Genomic DNA, 25,535 nt, shown 5'->3' with positions numbered 1-25,535 from the left:
ATTTCACTCCACCTCTGCCAGAAAGGAGAATAAACTATGATATAATTTACTTTGAACGCTGACAAGCTTTGGATCCAAGATTTTGGTTTAGTCTACACTAAGAAAACCAGCCGTGAAATCTAGGTTTGCATCTGGGCTTAAATATAAATCATCTAGAGGGAGAGAGGAGGGGAAGATCATTTTCATCTCAGCATTTTATCTTTGATTTCCTCCACTCTCAGCTGGAACAGCAATGTGCTAGGTGGGATCAAAACCTTGTTTGGAAGCACTCAGATAAGAACAACCCATCACTGTTTATGTTACAGGCTTAAAACATGATAAAATATATCATACCTCAACTCTCCACTGCCTAATGTAAGATCTAATATTTCCCTTACTGACTGCAAATCCAGTCCCTCAGATTTTGCCTTGCCAGGGGCAGTTCTGAGCGCTCCAGGTCAAACAGAGTAATCAACCTCAGTTGCTCCTGAACTCCAGTAAGTCCCTCAAAAGTGGCATTGGACACATCCAGGGAGGATTAGGGACCCTTGCACGAGCACTGGCCATGCTTTGGTCATAGGAAATTTAGTGCCTCAGCTCCCCAGGATGCTCCCATTAAATCCAGTCCCATACAGACACAAGATGTTCAGCTTTTCTATATATAAGCCAAGCTGATTCCTTATCCTATCAAATTTGCGTGTTTCCCCATGGCAGGTACTGAGGAGAGGAGTAATTAGAAATAGTGAGGGATGAAGATCTTTCTCTCAAGCACAGAAGAGAAAGATTTAACTGTTCAGTTGTTAACAGGGTGGTTCCCAATGGTAACAGAGTTGGATGCTATTGATGCACCACATTTCCAATACTCTCCAAGGAAAAAAGGTTTAAATAAAAGCAGCAGAGTGCCAGAGATTTTACCTGTCAGAGCAAGAGGCATTACAAATGTAGTGCATTCAAGAGGGAAGAGGAGCTAAAAAAAACAAGCAGCAGTTCCCCAAACCCACCGCACTGACTGGGATACAGTCCAGGTACAAAATGTACCTTTTTTTGGTCCTGTTATGTAGTGCCCCAAAGCACTAACCAGTTGAGATACTCTCCCAGATTGTGTGTGGAGGGGGTTGACTCGGCCCTCTCAAACTGGAAAATTACCCAAGCCATCTCTAATCTTTCTTACTTTTCTATTGCATTGGTTGCATTTACCTGAGCACAGACATTTATTTAAATGCAAGACTCATGGCATCGGTTTGCTTTAAAAAAGAAAAACTCTGTAACAAATCTTAAAAAACAAACCAGCTGAGCTGTGAGACAAAATTGGCAGAGATATGGAAGGCTTGGCAGAGCCCATTTGCACTCCTCACAGCTGGAGACAGGAGTGCTGCTAACCCCAGCTCCACTGAGAGCGCGGGTCAGAGCTCTGCAGAGATTTCTTTGAGACATCCTCTTTTCACTTGCAAACGGAGAGCATTTCTGCTGAGAAACAGGAGTGATATAATCCAGCAGGTCAGGGATAAACAGCATCCCTCTCCCACTGCCCTTCACAGACACATATCCCAGCAGACAGCTGGGGTTTATTTTCAAAGATCACTTCCTTGGCAAAAAAAAATTATGCAAGCAGATAATAACACCCAGCCACAGAGACCCTCCCATTACATACACTGCCCTGGTACCTGCTGACTGTTCAACAGAGAATTCACATTTAATTTGATGCAGTTTATGGTTCGTTATTAAATATGAATAAAAATAAATGTCGTTTATTTTCTGTTGGATAACAGCCTCTCTGCAGATAATCTTCCTAGATCAGGGTGCAGTTTAGCACACCTGACACTTCACTAGGGAATTCCATGGCTGCTTTTCTGGCAGGAGCCAACCAAACCCAACCCATTTCCACCAGCCAATGTTACATCCTCAACAAAAGCTCATTATTCAAGATGCTATTCAAAGGATAACACAGAGAGGGGCTGTACCAGAAGAGCAGGGGACAGGTACAGTACAGGCTGGGGGAAATCAAGGCAATTCCGCAAATCATGACAAAATTAATATTAAAATTATCTTGCAAAAATAGGAGGGGGAAAAAATGCTGACAGAAGTATGGAGCACAGGCACTGCAGATTTGAGGTTTGTGGGGGGAAAAAAAAGAAATCACTGTACTGTGTTTTTTCTTTTTGCCTCTCAAATGTCATGACCTTTTTTTTCCCCAAACTATTCTCCCAGAGTTTTTTGTTTCCAAGAAAAGACAAAGAGATTTCCACAGACAATTCCATAGGAAGCTCATCACTGTCTCACCATCAGAACTGATTACATATATAATTTGTAATTTTTCCTTTCTTTAGTGACTGCAGACTGACTTTCTTAAAAAGCTCTTGCCCTACTAATTTCTGTCCTGCAGGAAAGGCTTTGCCAAATCTCAATCAATTATGAGGTGTAAATCCATGAGCAATCAGGTTCCTTCCCAGCTCAAGTCATTCAGCCACCTTTGCAAAGGGGATCCCAGTGTCAGGGTGAGGGGAGAAGCCCCTGTGTGTGGTGGGGTGACCCTGGTTGGAGGCTGGATCCCCACAGGCTGCTCCAACACTCCCCCAGGAAGGACAGGGTGGGGGAAAAAAAATCAGATGGGAAAAGTCTCATGGATCAAGAGAAAGGCAGTTTACAGAAGCAAAGGAAAACAAAATATTTATTCTTTACTTTCCATCAGCAGGCAATGTCCAGCCACTTCCCAGGCTGTAGGACTTGAGGACGCATCAGGAGATTGCTCCAGAAGACAAACATCAAAATAAATGCCTCCCCTTGTCCTACTCTCTCTCAGCTTTTCCTGCTGATGTAGAAGGAATGGGGGATCCCTTTGGTCAGCTTGAGTGGGTTGTCCTGGCTGTGTCCCATGCTCTTGCCCACCCCTCCAGGCTGCTGGTGAGGGGAAATGCTGGGGATACAGCCCCAATGCTGTACCAGCACTGCTCAGAGCACTCGGGTCTGACCAACACCTTTTGGCTACCAAGACAAAGCTCAGCACTGTGAGGAAAATTAATTCCATCTCAGGCAGACCCAAAGCAGCCAGAAATTTAACCACTTTTCAAGAGGTATACATTTGGCTCAAAATTATTTGTTTTCATAATGCATTTAATTTTACATATTCATATGTGTCTACTGCATGCAACCTTTCACTTTGAACAGTAAGAAAATAAAGTATAATATCCCAAGCTTTGTGAATGTACTTTAAAAAAGAAGCCAACTGTCAAAACTCTGCTCTTAGAGAAAGGTTTCTTTTCATAGTCTGTCACCATAATCAGATCAGTGTCTTCAGCTCACTGCACTGCATTCCTCCTTGACAGCAGCAGCAGTCACAATAGCAACCAATGAGAAACATCAAACACAACTCTTGCTGCAGCACAGAGTACATCCCCAGCACAGGGCTGTGCCAACTGCTCCAACTTCCAACAAACTTCCCCAGGAATTCCATGTGAAGGACAGACAGGGCTATTGAGGGACAAACATGAATTTTAGAAACCCAAGCTTCATCCCAAAGGTCCAAGATCCCTGGGTCTTGTGGTTTTAGACCACTGATGTCATCTTAATGCACTTAATGGTCTGGAAACGTGGGAAGCCTGCACAGAATGGTGCAATCGACTGAATGTCCCTCAGGTGGGATGTGCCTGAACCCTTCCCTTTGGAATCTCCTGGCTTCCAATGGCTGATAATGTGTCAGCCCTAAAGCAACGCAGTTCAAGGAAATCAGCACAAACAAAGCCAACATTCTGTTCAATGTTGCCATCCATGGCACCTCAGTGAGGATTGCAGGGAAGGCAATGCCAGGAAAAGGGCACTGACACCCACTCAGGCACGAGTGTGTATTGAAACAGGCCTCAAAGTGATGGCTGCAGGCACATTTCAGGGGGATTCTATAACCTCTGAGCTCTCAGACAATGATAGAATCCAGACAAAGCTGATTTTTTTTTTTTTTTTGCTTGTCCTAAAATTGTTGAGCTCCAACAAAGACATGAGAAAGAAACACATCAGCATTAGTCCCTTAAAAGTTGTGAGCTTCAGCTCCTCTTTCCTTCCAAAAGCTTCATCAAGGCAATTGGCTTCGCAGGAGCAACACAAAATCATTTTGCTGGAAAGGACCACACCAAAACATTATTTTAAACCTCTCCCCAGGTAAACTTTAAGAGACAGGCTCAAGTAAGGCAGTCAAGACATGGGCAAAGCTGCACCAGAGTCCCTCTAGGGGAAGATCTGCCAGTAAAGCCTTTGGTCAAAGACTTTTGTGCTCATCAGCTGCAACAGTGCAAAACAGGCCAGGTCAAGGTTAGCTCCCCTGTAATAAACAGCAAGTATCCTTGGAAAGGAGGAAGAGAAGAGGCCATCTCTTTGTTCAATGTTCAGTTTTACTTATGGGAACCCTTGAAAGAGCCATTTCTGGGCCCTTCCCTCACACATGGATCATCTGCTGCCTCCTGGGACAGCCAGGGCACCCAGCATCAGCTTATATACACACTGAGTCACAAGCTGCCTGTACACTTACTTTCTTGTTCCTAGGAGGACTTTCCAAGAGGACAAAAAAACTATCTTCTTGGTTTTCTTATAAACCCTCCCACCACTGGCATGCAGCCATGCCCACAGGATGCCTTCTGGAGGTGAAATCCCTATGGACAAGCCTGGAGCCAAGATGGAGCCCAACCCAAAGTGGGAGAGAATCCTCCTGACCTGCGTTGCCCTTCCTGACAACTGTAGGAGCCTGTGCATTCCAGCAAGGTCCGTCTTTTTATTCAAAGTGCAATAAAAGAATCAAGACTATTGCTCACACTTTACCACTTCTCTTTAGCTCGTTGTAAGAGGCTGTCTAGAGGAAGGAGTATCTTCTTTTAACAAAGGCAATTCTTTAACAGAGCATTCCTCTGATTCATCGTTTTCATCCCTTTTGTGCTTACAAAACTTAACTGCCACCTTTCAAACAATCCTTTTGCCACCAGATTCTAAGAGTCTCAATCAGAATTCCATTCAAAAGTGTATACCTCCAGAAAAGATTTTAGCTTAATGCTAGAATGGCTTGAACTTTTTTCCAGCTTGGACCAGCTGATTTCCAGTGGCAGCTCGGGGAAGCTGAGGATGAGATCAGCTATCTCTGCTCTAAAATGAAGCTCACAGAGGTGCAACTCTCACTTAATCCAGCCTCCTTTCCATCACAGGTATTAAGGATTCATTTTCAAGCTTATGCTCTTCTGTTTAATCTCCCGAGTGGCCATCGAGCAGCCTCTTGGAATTAAGAGTGCTCAGTGCTAATAAGCCCAGGAACAGCTCTGGTTTAGAAATGCCGACACTCCTCAGCCCCTCCCAAAGCACCTCCTGGGATTGCTTCTCTTTGCAGTGCAATATCCACAGATCCCCTGCTCCACACCCAGCTCATCAGATGAAGGCAGAGTACAAGCAAACTTTCAGAGGGTGCAAGTCAGGGAGCACTGGTCCCACATTGGCTGCTGCCCTGGATGGCAGCCAGGGCTCACAGATAATGAAGGAGCTGAGTGCTCACCCAAAAGCTGCTGCCTTCAATGAAACAGGTATGGGAGACATTGACTGATACTTTTACCCTTCTCTGGTGGGGGCAGAAGGGTAAAAGCATCAGCACTTCTCTGGGTGGTTGAGGCTTTTAGCTCCATGCCCTTGCTGGGCTGCAAAGTTCCTCTGCACTCACATGGCTCAGGAGGAGATTTCCTGCACACAAATCCTAGTCAAACCAGGAAATCTCTTGTGCTTGTTTTGTGCCTCTGATATTACAAGCTGCCTGTCTGGCAGCTTGAGCAGGAGATCCTTTCAGTATTACAAAAGCAATAAAGAGTTGGAAAGGAAAGATGAGGAAGGACAATGTGAATTTTTGCAAAGGGAAAGTGCAGGAAGGCCCAGGAGAGTGTCAGAAGAGCCAGAGGGGGACATTTTGGCTATATCCTCACTGTGCAGTTATCCCAGGCTGTGAGCCAGGTTTTGTCCCATTCTTTACGTCCATCTGGACACTCTTTACTGTGGTTCTGGAAGAGTCAGGTCTGAAACTTTCCTTTTGCTCAGGGAGAGAGCTTTTTGCAAATTAATGCAGCTGAGTCAGAGATCCTTCCCCAAGGAGACAACATCCTTCCCTCCATCAATGTAACTGACCAAAAGCAACTGCAGATCACAAACAAGCACAATATTTACCCAAAAAACTCTCAGACCCCATAGAAAGCGAGGACATGCTAATTTAGGCAGGGTGTCAGTACACCTACACTCTCACACAGGCTGCCTTCAGCAGTTTGATCAGAGCACAGCACACGAAACATGAACAGAGTCCTACCCAGAAGCAGTAAAATATATTTATTCTTGGCTTATATTTCCACAACCCTGAGCACAAGGCTTGGGTTTTGTGATGACAGTCTTCTGCACTTATTGCAAAAGAAACACCCCAAAATAGATTTAAAACTCTCTACCTGCAAATCAGAGGTGTGCCAAATGTGTGCAGAGCTGAGATTCCCAAGCAACATGGACTTGTGCTCTCAGAAATCCCTGTTACTCCCCGAATATGAGTGATAGACATCACATAACATGGAAAGGAATGAAAAAATCCCTTCACAACATTAAAAAAAATCCCCTTCTAGTGACTTACTGGCAGGCTCAAGAGATAAGAAACAGAAGATAAGTGAAGGCAAGCACCCCAAGGGCATTTCAAATACCAGTCCCAGGCTAAAAGAAGAAAATCAATTACTCTTCTCAGGAGAAGGAATCAGGCTCTCTATTGTCTCCAAGCATGGGAAAAAAGAACAATATCTCAAGACAGGGTTTGTACTTCTTGGGAGACAGATAAGAAAGATGTTTTATCTTTTAGGGATTTTTTTTAACTTTTCTCTGAAAAATCACTATTTTACCAATAAATCACATTTTTCATGGTATCTGTGCTCTGACTTGATACAGAAAAAGCATTTATATAGATGATGTGAGAACAGAATGTTTCAGAGATGATCCCACAACAATTAACTGGGTGTCACATCTCTGAAAAGATTGCAGGAACAACAAAAATGAGCACACTCAAGGCTTTCTTCAGAGCCTTCCAAATGTACTCCTGTACTAATTCACACTACAAAAATTCTCCATTTAAGACCAGGTGTTTTAGTTAAGTAGAGGTGGAGGTAGTTGAGAGGGTGTGTGAACCCACTGCTGCCCTGAGCAACCCACAGCAGTCTGACAGGGGAAGGACAGATGTAGCCACCCAACTCCTGATTTCTACACAAGAGCAATAAGCAATTCCTATCACAGATATCTGCAGGCTAGAATAGAGCAGCCTGTGAATACACAAAAAAAATACAGTTTAACCCAACTATACCTCCAGAATCATGTTATATTCCATGTCATGTTGGTTTGCTTAAGCAGCAATGGAAATAAACAGTAGAGTGAGGCTTATCAGGCAAATACCAGGGAAAGGGATCCTGAATCAAACCAGAGAAAACAATGGAAAAAATCGTATTACAGTGAAAGGTCTTTAGATGTGGGCCATTTACCATAATGTCTTGGCAGAGCTACTCATATTTACACCAGTAAAAATTCTGACAATTTGGGAAATCTCCCTTTTTGCCTGTTAGTTACCTTATCTCAGATACACTCTAGAAACATTCCATACTGATTAAAATGTCTATACATTCAATTTGAAGTATGGAGATAACCCACTATAAATCAGCCTGATGTCCAGTTAAGGCCATATATGGAGGATCAGTTTATTTAGGAACAATGTGTTTGTTCAATTTCCAACCCAACATCAGATCTTCCCAGAAGATGTTGTCCTTAGTATTCACCACTAGAATGCATGATACACGTTTTTTTCCCTCTCTTCTATAAAGAGATTAAATGCATTTACTAGTGGAACCTGTCTTACTTCTTTACCAAACTGTTACACAAGGCAACATTTTTGCTAGGCTTAATTAAAATCCATGTTAATAAGATAAAGTGTAGCAAACTAAATACAGACAATATTTTATTAAAAAAAAAAAAAGTGTTACATATTTATTATATTGGCTATATAATGTATTTACTTTATGCTTAAAGTGTTTAATATAAACCAGAACATCTGGTTAATAAATACAAATGTTAAATATACATATAATACAGAAATACTTATATGTAAATTGAACATCAATATTTTCTATAGTACATACATTGCTTTCCCTTATGGTAGGTAAGAAAATACTGATTTATCAGAAGTAAAAGCTCATTTCTGAGATCCCTGTGCTCTCACTGATGTCCCAGGGCAGTCTGTGCTGAGCTCTGCCGAGCCACTGACTTCCCTGTAGCACTTTGAAGCCAATTCAGTCAGGTTTATTTGATTCCTCTGGAATGTAAGGCCATAGGTGTACAGCAGATTATTAAAAATGCTGGTTATTACCAAAAGCACAGCAAGATACACCTGGTTTGACCAGGACACGCACAGAATCATCCCCTCCTCGTGAGTTGGCCCACTTGTCACCATGTGTACAACAAACACACTGGCAGCTGCCAAGCCCTGCCTAGGCTGCACCCATCCTGACTCTGCACCTCATGCAGATCCCACCAGCACACAACAAGAACAAGGTCTGGGCTGTCAGAGAAGCAGTCACTCCTCAGTCTGATTTCTCAGCTCACCCTCCTCTTGCCTCCCAGGCAGAGAACCACTTGTGACTCTTCTTTTATTTGCATTTGTCCTCCTTGTGTTTCTAAGGCTCATTCTCTCCAACATGAAGATGCAGTTTCCCCCACAGTAAAGGATAAAGAGAACCAAAACTTCATTTGCAGCATAGATCTGCTTTCCTGGTCAAGCACAACCCACAGGAGGCCAGGCCCACTTTAGAGCCCAGTCCATGCAGGAGAATGTGGATTACATGATCTCTGAACCATTTTGCTGGTTTGGAATCACTACCCTTCAGGTTTTTAAAGCCCATTCCAACCTCTGCTCATCACAGGGACCAGTAAAACAGGCTAAAGCAAGCACAGCCCTGTGCTCCCCTGGCTGGAGGGAATGAATATATTTCAGGTATGTATCACATGCTATGACAGAGGTGTATGGTCAAGAACATCTACAGTATTTTATAGGACATAAAGGAGAAAATGTGCTGTAATAAATTGTAAAAGTTATGTCTTTTAGCACCTGGATGGCCACTTTAGAAATTTAAGACCTCACCTTTAGAATGTGAAAAAATGGAGATATAATTCATTTTAATTTCACTATTTCACTTCTCCATCAAAGATTTTTACTCCACATATACCACCTTGGTTTTTTTTCAAAAGCTGTCATGAAAATAAGAAATTTTGCCTTGAAGAAAAACACAGCTATTTCTTTCCATCCTACAACATTATGTGTTTCAATCCAGACAGGATTGCAGCAGCTCCATTTATGCAGATTCTATTTCAGGAGAATCCATCAAAAGCAGGGAATGATTGTTTCACGTGAGAAAGGCTAGTGTTAAAAATGGGCAGAGATAACATTTTTCTCCTTAAAATGCCTTTATTAATCAGCTCTTACAAGGGTGGCTCAAGGGACGGGCAGCCCTTCCAGGTTCACCCTGAGGAGGAGGATCTTGCTCAGCTTTGCAGTATGAAGTTCCTGCAGAGCTGGGAACTCTTCCTCGTCGGGGGTCCAAGGAGTTCTAGTTTTCATTGGGTTGGTCTGGGGTCCTGCTTTTTCTTGGGTAATTTTTAGGTTACAGTGAGTTACAAAAAATTGTTCATTAATACTTTAGGGTATACACGGTTTAGTACTGTCTTTTGTGGGTTCAAATTTTACATTGATTTGTTTTTGTAGGGTTTTTTTGGGTTTAAAAAGAGCCCCAGGTTACATTGGGGTTTTTAATTTGCATGTTGGTGGCACAGGGTTGCCCGCAGAGGGGTCGTTTCGCAATCAGCGTGGCACGGCCTCATGGCGGCGGGAGGTCCTGTTGGGGGCAGTGGTGGGAGTGGCGAGCGGATGCCACGGAGCCGCAGTGCCGGCAGCCGTTCCGCGGTGTGGGGGGGGTCGGGGCCAGGAGCGCAGGGGCTCCCTGCGCCATGGCAGCGGTGGTGGGAGTTGGGCCGGACCCACACCGGCAGCCATTCTGCGGTGGGAGCGGCGGGCTCGGGCCGGCATCTCGGGGGGGAGGGGCGGCAGCGCTGAGGCCACGCGGGCTCCCCCGTGGGCCCGGTGGCGGGAGGCCCGCTCTGGTGTCGGTGGAGGGGGGCTGCTGCAGGCGCTCTTCTCTCCTCCAGCTGCTTGGTGGGGGTGCGGTTTTCAAAGAGCTCCCCTCCTTTTTGCTTACCAAGGTGGCTTCTCATTGTTACATTACAGGAATTTACAATTATAAACGTTTAAAATATTAATACACTTATTATGCAATAATTAAGGGTTTTAACACTCTAAAGTTTCAACATATATGTACTTAGGAGCCTTCTAATTTTCATTTTTTTCAGCTAGTGCTCCAGAAAGGATTCTGGAAGGTAAATATTCCAGGGAGAGCTCAGAGAGCCATCCTACACTGTGGGCTCATCTCTCACACAAGGCTGAAGCAGCTTCAGGGCTAAGCTGATCTACTTCAGCCTTTCCAAAATGTGATTTCATAGTCATAGTGTCTTGTTCAACCAAACTCTATGTACATGGCACTTTGATTCAATGTTGGGGTTATTTTGCCATTTCTGCCCTTACATTTTCAGCTCTCCAGGCAGGGTAGTATACCTGAACCACAGACACCTTGAAGAAGCCAAGTGCCATCTCTCCTGGACCATCCCCAGTGGTGACCATTTCTTCAACAGCCCATTTTTACTGCTGCTTGGGTGAAAGATGTTTGTGCAACAACCCTTCAGTGCCCCCTTTTCTGTACAGAGCTTATACACAGACTTCTACTAATCCAAAGCAAAGTCAAAGTACAGGTCCTTCACTCTTCCTTTTTTTGGAAAAATGGAACAATTTTGCAGCTCCTTCATCCTTCACCCCAGTGATGCAATGAAGGTTTCCCCTGCTTCACCCAGTTTAACCCCTGCAGAGTTCATTGTGGTGGGTATCACAGGTTCCTGCCTATCAGTCTGCAAACTCTCACAAAACACTGAGTGGGGCCTATTTCTGCTGATTTTGGATTATTCACACATCTTTACAAGGGAATTAATGATTTTTAGGACCCCAGTCCTTCGGGTCCTATTTTGCCTTGGGTAATGGAACCTTCCCAAGAGAAAGTGGGTTCAGGCAGTATTTTATGCCTCCTTTACCAATCAATACACATAAAACAAGGACTGAGGTCCCTCCCACAGCTCCAAGTAGCCTCCCAGCATCGAGGCAGAGCTGCCGGGAGTACTTGATCTTCCTCTGTGCTTTTGCCTGCAGAGTGGTCTCCCGGGGTGCCCTCAGCTGGAGGACAAAGCTGTGTCATTGCAGAGGGCTGCAAACGAGCCACTGATCAGAGAGCACAATTAAGAGACACCGTGCAGGTACCTGCAGGCTGGTGCATCGTAACCTTCCGTGCTCCAAAAGTCTGTCGAAGGGAGCACAGTGTGAAGTTGGATCCCTGTCACCAGGAAGCTCATTGCAAGCAGGTTCTTGTCTTTTGGGGAAGGCACGTAGAAACATTTAGATTTAATTGCAAATGGCTGATCAGAATGCCAACGAGATGACAGCAAGCTGGTCCTCTGCAAGCACATGAGCTTCAGTCACCGGCTCAAGCCAAGAAAAAAAAAATAAAAAAATCAACATTATGAGCTTGGGAAGGTGATATACTTTTCTATAAGGATATAAGGATGCTCCTTAACTGCAAGTGTGACTTGCATATATTTAATGTCTTTGAGACATCTTGCTCAAGTACAGGCTTTACACCATGAGTGTGATGTGGCTTTCACTTACACCACATTTATAGCACTTTTCTGCTGAGTTCGACAACATTGGAGTTTGGAGAAGCAAAGCTCCACATGAGTTTTCAGATCTCTGCAATTTAGAAATGTCCTTCTATATTTTAGATTCCTATCTGAAACAGAGGTTTACAAGATTACAGGCCCCTGTGAGCAAACCCAAAGGGAATAATAGCAAACGCCCTGTGAACACACAGCTCTCCCTAAGACCAGCCCAAGTCTTTTCCCATTCCACCTGCACATCCCTGCTCTGAACTGGTACCACAGGGATAAAGGCAGCTGATGCTACAGACCTCATGGGCTAAGGTTTGTCTCTGTAAATAAAACCACTGCTATTTTTTCTTTGAACAACCTTTAGCAGCTTGATCCTGCCTCTGGGAATGATATTTCCTTTACAGAAACACATTTGAAGGACAATTCACACAGACTCACTAAGAGCTGAGGAAAACCTCCAGAGAGAGCAGACCCCGAGCCTGCCCTGGGAGGTGAGTGCCACTCACTTTGATCTGCAAACCCTCACATAGTTGCTCCATTTCTGCAAACTTTAAAAATTAGAAGTTTCTTCAAACTTCTTAGGCCAGGATGCAACCTTGTTAAATTTGTTGTATGTCAACTATTCAAGAGTAAACTTGTAAATAAATTTCTCTTTTTCCCTATGTCTTCAAGGGGTTTGATGGAGTGTCTGCTAATATTTGGGCCAACTGCTGCCAGAGGCTTACAGCTGCAGAGTAACCTCCAAACCAAACTAGAAGTGCTGGGTTTGCACACTCTGATCAGAAAGAGACACACTGACACACTCTTAAAAATATTTCTGCTCAGACTTTCCCTACTGTTTCAGAGGAATAAAATATTGTCCAATGAGGCTGAATTTCCCTTTTTGTGAAGCCTTCACTAGAGAGGCACCATTCTCTCAGGCTCCAGAGACAAAAGATTTAAAAAAAACCCCAACTTTCATGTCTTATTTCAGTTTAACTTGTTATGACTCCCTGTCTCTAGCTCTATACCAGGATTTCCTTTGCCTTCTGAAGCAAGAGTAAACTCAAGTATTAAACAAAAACTTCTATTTTAAAAGAAAACAATTGAACTTTTCATTTGTAAATCTACACATCTGTTCTAGAAATTTAAACTTGATCTATCATCTCTAACACCTCTATCAAAAAACTCCATGCTGCATAAAACTGAGGGCTTTTTCCCTTTTGCTGGCAATACAACAAATTCAAAACAAGAGACAACTGTGCGCAGACAATGCGAGAGTCACAGCAGACAAAGGGTTGATACAGAAAAGCTGATTTCCTGTTCATTTTCTGTGCCTGAGTTCTTCTCTCATGTTTCAACATCTGTCCTGTACTGTGATTTCACAGAGATCAGAAAGCCCTCACAGACACCAGCCCCTGCACAAGCAGGACCTGCTGAGACACCCCCTGTCCCCAACAGAACAGAGAGTGTTACAAAGTCAACCCTCAGATCTGACAGGGAGAAGAGAGAACACAAAACAAAAAGAGAGACAATTCAGATGGAAAGATAAGCTGAGGACACAGCACAGCCTTGATCTGTAGCTGATCTCATGCCCTCAGCACTGCTGGAAGCTCTGGCTGGAGCAGACTTACACAGACCAGTCCCAGTTTCATTTACTTAGAAATGAAAGGCACTGCTGGCAGAGGCTTAACATACAGCCAAGAGCTCAGGAGCAAATAAAAGCCAGCTGAGGTACCTCAGGTGGCAGACATGGCCCCTTACACACACTCAGATGTGGAGGCTGAGCTCCTTCCAGCCGTGCTGAGAGCTCTCCATGCCTTGGCAGGGATTTGGGCACAAAAGCAGCAGATCAGGGAGGGGCAGATCTGCTGAAGTGGCCAGAGAGATCTGCAGCCACCCTCAGACACAGTAGCTGCAGTGCTGCTAAGTCTGTGAAAAGAGCTATGAAATCATACCTAATTAGTTCATTCTGAAAGTTGCAAATATCACTGTTTGCACAAGAATCATCACTATACACTCTTCTATATATTTTTTAAAAATAATCTTTTATGTACCTAGGATCAGAAGTGCACAGAAAGAAGTTTAAAATGCTGGAGCAGAAGACTGGAGAAACTTGTCCTTTTCTTGCCAGAACACTGCTCCAAATTCCCCAGGAAATACATTGCCTTATAAAGCACAAATGCTATTTTCCAATAAGCTTAAACCCCCAGCAGGGCTCAGCAGACACACACATGCTCCCAGACACAGAGCCACTGAACTCCAGGAGAAACTCCTCAAAGATTTCCAGCACCATTTTTTCCTCACAGCATTGTATGCAAAGCCCACAGCCCATTTCTGACAGCCCCTATGTAGGTGTGGAGCCACATTATCACACTCTCATCCACAATGTGGCAACACTGGCTTTAACAGCATGCTTAAAATTAAATCCCAGCAGAATCCACAGGACAACAGCCCAGCATGTTCTCCTCCAGGGCATAAGTCTGGTATTGCTCCATAAGTCACCTTTTTGGTTTGGGTAACAACAGTCCAGATCCAAGGCCCCAGCACTGCACAGCCCCAAGAGCAAGGGCATTTCAAGAGCTGAATATGAGGATATGGCATTAAAAAAGGAGTAACTTCTGGCCGTATAATTATAAACTGCATCATTATGCATGTGCACAATCAAAGGAGAGGACAAATCGAGGTCACCCAGGAAACTTTGATGCTGGCATTTCTTCACCTCCAAGTGTCTGACTTTGCAGCTTTAAAAATATTCTTGTCATGAAGGGGTTTTGTTTAATTTATATATAGATTATGGGTTGCTGTCTATTGGCAGACACCCACAGTATTGGCTTGATGCAGTTTAAACAGCAAAACTTCCCTCTGTTGGAAACACCTGTTTTAGTCAGAAGAGCATTTCATTGCAGGTGTTACACTCTGAATGAAATAAGAACCTATTTTGATTCTGTGATCTGCCCAGGGATTACAGCATCATTTAATGTACACATCAAAAGTTACTAATTCAATCACTATGGAATGGGGAATGGTGCATATGACTTTTCTTTAAATTACCATCACAGACTTTTAATGGGTTTCTCAAAAGTTATTGTTATCAACATGAATCTCAGGAACAAGATCGATCCCTTACAGTCAGTTATCACAGTGCTTAAACAAAGCTGGTATCTGCAAACAGCCTGCTGAGGTATCAAGAACTCTGTTGTTCCTAAAGGAAGACTTAGATCGAGACAAATCTATTGCCTGGCCAAGATAACAGTAAAGATATCACCAGAGTTAATCAATTGTTTTAAATGGGACAGAATTTTCAGCCTGTTCTGTGGTTAGATGGTCACAAGCTGAACTTTTATGCCTTCTGTGCCTGATTGGTGTGTGCTGGGGGTGGCTGTGAGGTGCAGGGCACTGGTCTGTCCCACACACTGTGAACCTGCAGCAATTATCCTCTGAGGTCCTACAGCCACACCTCAGAATCAGTGTCACATTTACAGCCCAGGTTAGCCAGCAACACAAGGGAACAAATTCCTAAGCTATGGTGGACTGCATTTTTTTTTTTTTAAGATGTCCCCTTTTAATTTTAATTTCCAAATTAGGAGTGAATAAACTGTTTGGTGATTCAGAAAGAAAGACAAAACCTCAGTCACATCCAACTCTGTTAGTTTGCTGTTCATCTTCCTTTGGTGCTACTCCCCACTCAGATATGTGCTCCAGTGGGTCTCACATCTGCTGTGCATTTTTAATTTTTCAGTCAGTGGAGGAAAAACTACAGCAGTGGGTCTGGAAAAGGTGCAATGCACAGAGCAGGGATCAGCAGTTCCCTAAGGATGTCCCCTTGTAGGGATGTCATCAGTCCCTGGTCAAATGCCCAGCCCCAGGTCCCAGACAATTGTTTGTGCTTTGGCCTTTTCTGGGAAGAAAGGGGTGAGTTTTGAGGGTGTGCAGAATTTTTTTGTAACATCCTCCCACTTCTCACAGGCCTAGTGAAGAGTTATCAGAGCCCTGAGTGCCCTCTGAGGAGCCACTACCCCATTTAATGTGCTAAATGCCACCTTGTGAGCTACAGTACCATTTACAGGAATCAATGTAGAGCTAAGTTACTAAGCATGTGAAATTGGCTACAAATAGCAAAGGCATCCTTCCAGAGAAGATTCACATTTTTTTCTATCATGTCACAGTTTCCAGCTATTATTTCTTAAATATATCTAGTTGGTGCTAAACTGAGTTTAGACCCTCTTGTAATTCCATGTTCTCATCTATTTTTCCTGCCCCAGCAAGTCTAACTGCCAATAACAGGAAAAATCCACCCTGCTTACAAAGAGAAAATCATTATACTTGATTCAACATATATAGTAACTTAAACCCCACATATTTTAATACTGGGCACTGCAAAAGGCACTTAGCTATGCACAATGCTGCCTCCACTGATTCAGGATATGCAATAACTGTGCAATACATGTCACTAAAGACTACAAAAGCTACTGGAAATGAAGCATGTCTGGACTTGTGGAGCACCATGCCAATATTGTGTTATCCAGCTTTTTACGTGGCAGCTGGCCAAACCCAATAAAAGTCATTAGCATGAGAGATTTTTTTATTTTTCTTATTTTTTTACAAATAGAAAGGCTGCAGTTAGAGACAATCCAAGTGCTGAGCTCTGTGTAACAGGCAAACACCACTGCCAATTTTTTTTTCTCGTGGAGTAAAGGGCAGTTTGCTCCTGCTCACTCCAACAGAGAAAGTCACAGCTCTGTTCAATGGATCTGCTGCTCCTGGGAGACAGCAGAAGAGAGGACTTGACTATAACCACTATGATGAAGATGAGTCACTGTACTGAAGCACTTACTTGCAGATCCCCTTTTGTTATATCCAATTTTTAGTTGCTTTTTGCAGATCATATTTTTTTCACACATCCTTCAATCTGCCACTGCTACAGGGTTTCATGCAGTCAGATCCAACATGCAGACAGAGTTTCCTGTTACAGAGAATCCCACAGATGCCTTCAACCCAGCACTGATGTAGAGGCTTTCTGAAAATCCTCTACTCCCTGCCAGGGCTTTTGGATTTCACACCAGAGATGATCCTATGGCTCATGGTCTCACTGCCACTTGCTTTTGGCATGTGGCATGGATTCACTAGTGTGACACAGAGCTCCCGGCACAGAGCAGAGGCACAAAAAAAGCTGCTAAAGGAGTTCTGGTGCCTCCAGCCATCACACACCCAGAACTGTTTGCCACCAGTACCATAGCACATCCCAGTCTCCCATCAAGGATTCTGTTGGCACCAAAAAGCACTGTTGATATTCACCCTAATCCTCTGAAAAATTAGTGGGAAATGAAAAACCAACAAAGAACAAGAGTCTTTATTCAGGATGGCAAAACCAGGAAGATTATTTGGTCAGAAGAATAAATCTTTCTCCTTTGTAGGCAGTGATATTTGGGATGGCACTGAGCAGCCATTTTCACAGCTCCAGAGATTCTCTTTTTGGTCTGTGACTTCAGACACCACTGTCACTATTGGATGCTCCCATTCCATCTCCCAGTTCACACCCAACTCACCTTTGCACTACCAAAGTGTACATATGACAGCAAAGTGGCTCCCTCAGCTCCACTTGGCTGCCTCACCCTGTGCCTGAATCCAGCCATGTGCTTCAGAGCCTCCTGGCTTAGGGCTGGGACCGCCCCCTGCTCCCCACACATATCCATAGCCTATGGCTTTTGGAGCATTTGCTGCTGGAAGGCTTGGTGTACTGAGTCTAGATAAAGTTCTTATGTTACTTGAGAATATTTACTGGCAGGTGCCAGCACAAGGCAGTTTTTCAGTCCTTTTCATGAGCTGTTGCTCCCATCCTAACAGACCCTTCCCAGAGCCCTCCTGGGAATCCATCAGAGACCTATCTTCTCCTGCCAAGACTAGCCCAGGAAACAGTGGCTGATAAAAGGCAAGAGGCATCACACCAAGTAAATGGATCATTAATGACAATGTTCAGCAAGAGACAGACACCAAAAGTCCTCGAATGAGGGGATCAGTATCTGACAATGTATATCTGACTGCAGGGAGAGCAAAAAATAGCACAGTATAGGAAAGGACACACAGCAAGGCTCCCAAGGATGCTTCTGCCCAAGAAGGAATCTTTCCCTGGGAGTCTACAAAAGCCATTCTTTGTCTCACCTGCTGCCCCATTTACGCTGCTCTGTACAGGTCAGAAATCAGCTCAGAATGTTCAGGCACAATGGAACACCACTTTCAATCCCCAGCCTCCAAAGCAAGGCAGGCATCACACTGCCATGGACACTTTCAGAGCAGAAGACTCGGACCAGGATCTGTCACTTCTGTAAAGTTTCAAGGGCATTCCCTTCCTCCCAAAGAAGGTTGCCTGAGTAGATGATGACTTCACCATTTTGGAGCACTTTCCCCACTGCTGCAGGCACCTCTGCAGGCTGTGAGCGCTTAGTCCAGAGCTTCCACCAAAGTCATATGCATTTTGAAACACAGTGACTCTCTGCAGCCTTGGCCAAGGATTTCAGCTGCATTCCCCAAGCATTATGCTCACTGTGCTAAAATGCACCTGGCAAAGCAGTCCTTTCTGATATTTACTTTGTAAAATTAAAGTACAGGGGGGGTGGGGAATAGAAATCAGTATCTTTCTGCTACCCCTTAGTTTGCATAAGCAGTCAATGGTAAATGTCAAAAGCCAGTAGTGCATTAGAAAAAGATCACACTGAAAAATTCTGTCTTCAAGGCCAGAGCCCAAACCCCTCACCAGCCCCAAAACTGTTCTAGTTTCACATACAACATCCTGGATTAGGAGCATGTACACTAATGCCTAATTTAGCCATCACAACTCCAGGAGTGTGGGAGTCAGAGAGACTCCAACAGCACATATGCAGAGGGTTCTCTCTATGCTGAGTTTTAGGAAGTGCTCCCCTGCTTCAGACAGCTCTGCCCAGGTTCAAAGGAAGGAACATGGAATATTGTGAGATTCGAGCCCATTAGAGGAGCAGGTGGGGATGTCTGCAGCTGAACAAGCAGGTTGCTTTGGGAATAACATGAAACAGATGTCCTGCCTTTGCACTCCCTGAACATTTTCTGCAAATAAATTGCAAGTTCAGGGTTTAAGGCTGAGTCTGTCATTTATCTCTTTAGCAACTCCTCTTCTGTCTTCTTCTGCCTGTTTTCTTTCAGGGCAGAAAATCTCTTCTGTAATGACTCTAGAAGATAGAGAGCAAAATCTGCTTTTTGATTGAGCAAGGGAAACTAAGGACTCCCTGCTAGATGAGTTTACTGATATTTCAGGTAGAGAATAGATGAGAGATGCTCTGCACATCGTCCAGGACAGACACATAGTCAAACAACATCAAAGCTCACTGAAGAAAATGATCAAACTAGGCTTTATTAAGGGGATTTTTCTTCAAGATATTTTCCCAAAAGCATTTATTGTTCAAGCTGGGAAAGAAGTTTGGTTTTTACATATGTTAAGTATAACCTGCAAACTGTTATTTCAGCACAGCAATGCATTTACTCATATCAAATGTCTGAAAGAGATGAGGGACACCAATTCTGACACCCAAGTCATGGGAAATACTCAGTCTGGGTTAGAACAATACTTGCCAAGAGACTACTTAAAGCACATGTTAAGGAGGTTTGATTTCCCTCCATTCAGGAACATTTTGCTTTGAAAGACCAAAGCACACAGGCAATGCTCTAGGATGGCTCTGTTTGGAGACACCCCCAGCCTCTACCAGAAAGCAGCTATTGATCATCACAAAGTCCCTATCACTTCCTGTCTAGAAGGTCTCATTGAGATCCATTCAGGTTTGGTAGCCAGCCCCACTGGTCAAGGGCCAGGACATATTTAAAAAACATTACACAGGTAATGTACAAGGGACTAAAACAGGCAACAAACTTCTAACTCTCACTAGCACAAAAAAATGGGACTTACAGGTCTACTGCCTTAACCCACAGGGATATGTCTCTTCTGCCTGGGCTGCTGGGGTAACCTTTCCTGTCTGCAATTCTCTTAATAATAATAAATAAATAATAATAATAATAAATAATCTTTCCTGTGTGCAATTCTCTTAATAATGTGCCTAACTCAAAACTGTGCAAAAGACACTTCCAAAGATCTGCACAGAGGATTAGTTCAAGTCTCCAGAAAAAGAGGCAATAATTCACCCACTCCATCAGCACTACCAAAAGTTAATGTAAAATAAATTCCATGAGAGTTTCCAAAAATGTCAGATGACAATAATACCTTAGTGAAGCATAGCATATTTTACGTATCCTGTTCATTAGCTGAAAAGTCTGTCTTCATGACTGTTTCTCATTTGAATTCATCACACTGTATATTAAGAAGAGACCCACTGAGCTCTTTAATACATAAAGTATTTAAAAGATGTTATTTAAAAAGTTATTTCGGAAAATTGCAATTACACATCTATGTATATACTTGCCTTTATTACTTCTCTTTCTGTCAGCCTGCATCAAGCAAGAGACACATGAGCATCTCCACAGCCAGAGGTTTGGAGCCATGATAGAGATGTTTACAGGGAAGTAACAGTATTATAGTATTATCCTTGTGAAAGGCTACACATCTTCCAACACCCGTTAGGTTGGTGCAAATAAATTTGTCAAAGTATTTCATACTAAGTTTATAGAGTACCTCAACTCTTATCTACACCCCAGTTCCAAACCCAGGAACACAGAAAATCCAAGCTCAGCCTAGACCATAAGCAGTGCCAACAACCTCTGACTGATGCTGTGCATGGAAGCTCCTCTATATGCAGCATCTCAGTCTGGAGCCTTAAATATTTTTAAAAGTCCTTTGCAAGGCAACAAACCCACCTGTCCACCAATGTACATCCCCTTATATGATGGGGGGATGTACATAAAAGGAACTTCAACTTTTTGCTTTGTCCTTTACAGGCAGACGGTTTTCTGACTTGACATTCTTTTCCAACAATAAATAAATACAGCCACTGCCAGTTTAACCCCATGGACTCCAGCATCAGGCAGCTCTTCTCCCTTCCTGATGTTCACCCTCAAACCATTTATAGGCAACAGCCTAAAGCATCAAGCCAGCCCCTAAAGCGAGACCTGGGCACTGATTTTTGTGTGTACAAGGCAAGCATAATTTCTGCATAAAGGGCTATAACCCTGCTATCACGATTAAAAGCAGGGGAATAGCAAAGTATGAATTCCACAGCCCCAACAAATCTCATGAAATTTGTGAACCACATCAGCAAACAGGTCTCACTCAGACCCCCAAGGAGAGGATTGGTAAAGGTTGACACAAGGGCAGCATTTCCAAGTGCTAAATGGATAAAGTGACATCCCCAGCAGAATTTTTCTTCATTCATTATCAGTGCATTTTTAGAGTCACCACATAACCCTGCTCACCCTTCCCCACAGGAATATGGGTATCAACCCATTCGTCAGCAGAATATTGTCACATTTTACAATATCACCGTTAAGTACATGAGCTCTCAACAGGACAGCATGCTAGAGGGTACTGATTTTGAACCACTGACACAGCAGACAGTATCTCCCCAGAAGGAGAGATGCCCAAGGTCAAATGCCTTCTTAAAATACACATTTGGCTACAGGAGTTTCATTAAGTTCAATAAACCATCAGGTATCGACTGGCAGCACTATTTATAAACAATCAGTCTGTGCAGTGCTGACCCCTTTTTTATTTAATGAAATTTGCTTCCTCTTGTCAATGTCAAGTATTTTGAGTTGGCAAAATGCTGTGACCTCTCCTACGCTAAAAATGAAAATGTGTATGAAGACTGTCATAAAAGCCCGACACCAGCTCCCGGAAATAGTGTGTATCTATTTAGGTAATATAAACAAGATGTCAAGTCTTTAGGAGCATGAGCTGTTGAAGCAAGCACCAAACCCTCCCAAGACATTTGCACACCACAAACAGGGAGTGAGGGAGCTCTTTCATTCAGCCTTCATTAAATAAATAATATGTTATGCACAAGCAAAATTTGTGTTTATTGCAGCAGCGAAACAACTCATGCTGAATTAAGACATCCAGGAATTAAAGCGCTCGCTCCTTGTGCATTTCCTAAAGGGAAAGAATTTCCTAAAGGCAGGATTTCTTGTAGAGGAGCTGTGATGTCCCACAGCCAGGTCAGGGCTGGGCCTCAGCAAAGCCTCCCTTCTCAGAGATCCAGTGCAGGACCAACATCCTGCTGTGCTCAAGTCCCCACACTCCCTTAGTTCAGCATTGCTTCCTCCTCCTTAGCCCAGAACTGGCAGGAGCTTTATCTACCACAGGCTGGGAAAATCTCATTTTAAATTAATGGCCCCTTATTTCCCGATGGAATTTCCTTACTCCTATCCTTTATATCACAGTGGTAGAAGCAGGGACCCCTTTTCCTCTTTCTGAGGTAGTTTGCCCACCTGACCTTTAAATTCTCCTGCATCCATAAGGCAGGTAGGGGTGGGGAATCACAGAAAAAAAAAAAAAAAAAAAATCCAGGAAACATGAGCTCATTCCTTCAGGCCATTCTATATTTAGCAGTTTCCTGGTGTGCTGCTATGTTTCTAATTGCTGTAGTCAAAATGCATGCAGGAGAGGGAGCTGCTGTTTTACAGAAGAACAACCCTTCCTACCCAGGTATGAAGTGTGCGGTGTCGGCTGACCCGGAGCAGGAGCTGCCAGGGTCAAACACAGCACCCAGACTCCTCTTTCCCTAAGGCCCAACCTTGCTGGAAGCTGCCTGGGTTTGTTTCCATGCACACTCCCCATTCTCATACACAGTTATAATCACTACATAGCACGGTGACATTCTGATTTGCAAGCGGGCAGCGTTCACCGACACCGCACTGTAACGAGTATGGGGGTGGAGAGATAAGGAGTTATTACAAGGCAGGATTAAAACCCTTCAGTTGATCTGTATTGATTTTATTTTTGCCGTACTGCCTGCCTGATCATACGTCTTCCCATTCCCATCCCGCTGCCGGGCAGGAGGAGGCACGGCTCAGCCGAGCCGCAGAGTCTGGTATATATCCCTGGAGCAGAGGAAAAGCCGCCGGCATCCTTGAGTGGTTACAAATTACAGACCTCTCACCAGGGGACCGGGCTAGAGCCAGGATCCAGCTTTTAGCGTGCCAAAGCCAACTACAGCTAAATTACACTCTCAGCTGCTCTGCCAAACAGCCGCTGTGGCAGACAAAATCTCCAGCAGGTCCGTGCCCGGGGCCACCAGTGCGTGTCCACCCACAGAACCCCAGCAGGCACCAGGACGGAAGGGCCAAACCACTCCCTGGGTGTCACACTTGGCCCAGGTTTAGCCCTGCCCACGTGTAACAGCCAAAATGCCCTCAGGGAACAAGAGGCAAGAGCTGCACAAGTGGGAGTGCTGAGGGAGAACTCCCACACCTGCACACTCAGCAGCCACAGATGCTGCAGTGCTGCCTTGGCCGCTGCAAAGGCACGGAACTCCCTTTCATTCCAGCCCAGACTGACCCAGGAGCAACTGCTGTGCGACCAAACAGCTCCCACCCCTCCCTGCTGACCAGAAGGCAGCAGATTATTGGAAAGCAGGAATTATTTTCAACCTTGTTATCATTCGCCAGGCGTCGTTTCGAGGCTAACATTATAGGTGTTTAATATGGCCATACTGAAAGTCTTTGAACCTTGCAATCAATACAGCTGAGCCACTGCACAAAATTTACAATTGATCTGTGTTTCACTTCATTATATGTTAGTTTTACAAGCTTTGAAGATAGGCCCACTTAAAATTGTTAACAACCTGTGGCTGCATCATCAGCTCTAAATGGCCACGCAGCACTGACTGCAGGCTAACCCACTAGTCAGTGATTTCCTGCCCTACACCAGTATCAAACTCACTTTTAAAAACCTGTAACACATTCAGCAACATTCCCTTTAAGCTCAAAGCACACTGACACAACCACTTAGAGCACAGACAATAAAACTGAAACCCTGGGTCCACCTTGGAACACCCAGCTCAGCTGTGGCCAAGCTGCCCACCCTACAGGCCCCAAGGAGGGACACTTGAAAACTCTTCAAACTTAAAATGCAGATTTTTTTTTAATTATTATTATTTTTTTAAACATACCAGCTCCCCTGGAGCAAGCAGGCACATGTTGTTAGTCACTTGGAGACCACACAATCATCAGGTGGACTAAGCCATACGGATTTGCAGCAATAATAACTTGCACACCCAGCAAATCAATCATCAAATATACATTCTGGCTTCTCTTCCTTGATGCACTGAGTTAAGAGTGAAACGCAAAATCTTGATTCCTGCTATACGAGGATAGCTGAGAGGATCTATCAAGCGAGTGCTCTGCATGGGATAAATTATGAGGGCTGATAGCAAACCATCACTCTGCTACCACTACTAACACACAGTGTTACTTATCTTCTAGACAAGTGTAATATTTTAGTGCAAATGGGTTTATGTACTAGTATTTCCTCATTTCTATGGCCTTACCTTGCCAGCCTCTATATTTTCACTTCCACAGCCAACAGCTAGTAATGGAGAAAAATATTTTACATTCATTACAGAGGAAAACAAAAGAATTCTGTATCCATTATTCCTTTATGCTCTGCTTAAAGGTTACATTTTCCTCTTCATTATTGCCTCCTGCAATTTATTAAGCCCTTTGTCAGGGTAAAATTCAAGGCAATTCTTGGAGTAGGTAAAAATCTATTTATACAAACAACTGATATATAGTACAGACCACCAGATAAGAATCAGCATTCTTGAAAAATAAAACATATATATATATGTATGTATCTTTAAAGCATATCAGTATCTGAGGGACTTTGTCACCTACCATGTGCAGACAGGCTGAGGCCTCCTTGCTTTTCCTGCCATCCAGAAGCTGCTTCTGGAAATGCTGCTCAGGTCCTTTGGAAACAGCTACTCACAGTTGCTTGTGCCAAGGACTGCTGTGACAGTCCTGTACCACCCCTGGGTGCACTGCTCCCCTCCAGAACACTGCTCCTGTTTGGCAGTGGGGGGCTCAAAAAATCAGGCCACATCTGCAACTCAAAAAAAAAGGCAGCTCCTCCATTTACCAGGCAGATAATTGGACATGGCAAAAGCACAGAAAACATTTTTTGCATCGGTGCTCCACATGACAGACAAAAATCTCCCAGATGCCACTACTGAGGTGTTACACTTCAGTAATTATTCATTTTCCTGCCAACAAACGGGAAACCCTCTTTTGGTTGCCATGAGCTGCATGGCCAGGAGGGAGACACACACATACAAACATTGAGATTTGGAGGTCTGCACCACAGAGAGTGATCAAAACCACCCCTGCAATACATCCCAGGGACGTGCACAGCACCCACAACAGCAATGGCATTCAAAGAATTCTCCTCTGTGCATTATTTCTCTCCCTCATCCACGGCTTTGCTTTGGGCCACGGCAACAGCAGAGGCTGGGAAGTGGAACGTTGGACTTGGAGCTAAAGCGTCACACAACGCAATGTTTATTGTCACTGTCTGCAGGAGAGTGCTGCTTCTCTGGCAGACTGACATTCTCACATAAAACAAACACACTCCTACAGGATAAAAGGAGTGGGGAGCTGCTCCAGCCACAGCGCAGCATGACTTCACAAGGCCCAGCAGCCCCTGCCAACTTGCCTGGCATAGCCACAAAACCAGCTCCAGACCCAAGGCAGGAAAGGAGAAGAACTGAAATCAGCTCTCAGCTGCGAAGTTTTATTCCTCTGAGCATCAACAAAACCCAGATGGT

The sequence above is a fragment of the Zosterops lateralis genome, assembly GCF_965231275.1.
Source record: "Zosterops lateralis genome assembly, chromosome: 3".
NCBI lineage: Eukaryota > Metazoa > Chordata > Aves > Passeriformes > Zosteropidae > Zosterops > Zosterops lateralis.
The sequence above is the reverse complement of the archived record's forward strand: the minus strand, read 5'-3'. Positions refer to the sequence as shown.